Below are 2,106 nucleotides of genomic sequence, written 5' to 3' on the forward strand. Positions count from 1 at the left end.
CACGTGGAAAGGGCTACATACTGCATGATTCTATTTATGTGAAATGTCCAGAAAAGATACATTTGTAGATCCAGAAGGCATATCTGGGGTGGCCTGGGGCTGGAGAAGGGAGTGGGGACTGATGTAAGTGAGCCCAAAGGAATGTTTTAAGATAAAGGAGAAGTTCTAAGCCTGGATTGGGGTGACGGTTGCACAACTCCATAAACTTATTTTAACAACACATTGAATTATACACTTACAATGGATATATTTCATGATATGCAAATTCTACTTCAATAAAGCTGGAAAATATTTGCACACCATCCTTGTGCGGGGGGCCATGTTGACCTTCTCTTTATTATTCCAATTTTAGTATACATGCTGCCGAAGCAAACACAATAAAGCTTCATTAATAAACATTAACAAACATTAATAAAAAACATTAATAAAAACTACATAGGAGGCATTGAAAAAGTCACACACACACAAAAATAAAATAAACTTCAAAAATTTCCTGTCATTGGGCAGGAGAGTGTATGCCTTCCATCCATAGTCTGCAGTAGGAAAAAGCTAACCCCCTTCCCAAGTGACTTCTTGGTTCTGTACGGTGTGGGGTAGAGGAAAGGGGATAACTGCAGCTCCGGGGGGGGGGTGGTGTATGCTGTTTCCCCTCCACTAACCAGTTCCTGGTGAAGTCTGGCAAGTGATAAAATCCTGTAACAGTAACCCTGGAAGGGGCCTCAAGGGCCACCTTGTGCAAACCTCTCATTTAATTGAAGGTGGAGTTGGGGCTTGGAAAACTTCATACAAACTGAGTTGCTCAGGAACCACAGGTCAATGGAGTCTATGTCAGGTGCCCCAGTTCTTACTCCAGTCGTCCATTGGGCTGTCTCTTCATATCTCTTAGCCTTTCTCAGCCTCAGTTATCCCACCTGCAAAATGGAGACAGTAATATCTACCTGTTTCACAGAGTCATATGAAGATCCAATGAGATCAATAGTGTGGAAATGCTTTCAAAAATAGAAAGCCTTCTACTAATGTAAAGTGCTTTTGTAGTCATATTAGCAGGTAAGTCATGGGTCAGTCTAGCTCAGAATCCAGACCAAAGATCTACAAGACTACACGCTTCCAGGAAATGCATTCGTCTGACCTGATGTGAGCATGAATCTCTGGTTGAAGCTGCTCCCCAGCATCATGACGGGGTGGGGGTGGGGCAGTTTGGGCACCATTCCTTTAATTTTCCAGAACATTCTCATTCCAGAACACCATTATCTTCCTGCTGTCTATCCATGACACTTTAATTATTTCAATGACAATGAAATTTAGTCTGTGTGCTTTCAACTATGATTACTCAAGTAACAACAATGGAAATGAAGATTTGATTTAGGTATCTATAACCTAAAACTTATTTATTTTATTCCCCTCCTTTGAAAACTTACCCATTTCTGTTGGGACCCAAGAAAGGGCCCTCTGTGTCTAATAATACCCGGGAATCCCCAAGACTGTAAGCTAAGTGTATTTTTGAGTGTATTAATCTCTGCTAAAGGACTCTCAATCCAACACCCTTCCCTGAGCCTCCTACCACCCACACAGGGGCGGATCTCACTAGGAACCCACAGCAAAATGAGAGCCCAGCAAACCAGTCATCATTACTGGCCCAGGAAAAACACCAGGTGCAGAGCCCAGCACAGAATGTGATCTGAGAAAACACTTATAAATCAAGCAGGTCCCAGGGAGTGAAAGTACAAGTTAGTAAAAAATAACAACAAAGTGACCATGAAATGTTAAATCAGATCAACCCAACAGCAAGCTAATTACTGGGGCCTCTGTAGAAAAGCCAGGGTGAAGACTGACATTAAGTCAGGAAAAAGCTGGAGAAGCATTCTCACCTCCCACATCCGGTTACTTTTCATACATTAGGAGGATTGGTCCTTTAATTGTGATATTTGTTTCAAATGTTTTCTCCCAGTTATCTTATGACTTTGTCATGATTTTTTTTTTATTTTACCATGCAAGTATATTTTATTTCTAGGTAGCTTGAATTATCAGTCTTGTTGCATCTGAATTTTGAGTTGCATTTAGAAAGGATGTCCTCATACCTATAAGAGAAAGTTAGCCAGATTTTCT

General features: G+C 41.1%; 1 pseudogene; it reads right to left on the reverse strand.

Annotated features, from left to right (window-relative positions):
* Positions 1-275: 275 nt before the first annotated feature.
* LOC115513201 lies at positions 276-376 on the reverse strand (annotated as a pseudogene).
* Positions 377-2,106: the final 1,730 nt, after the last annotated feature.

Source organism: Lynx canadensis, chromosome B1 (assembly GCF_007474595.2).
Source record: "Lynx canadensis isolate LIC74 chromosome B1, mLynCan4.pri.v2, whole genome shotgun sequence".
Classification (NCBI taxonomy): Eukaryota; Metazoa; Chordata; class Mammalia; order Carnivora; family Felidae; genus Lynx; species Lynx canadensis.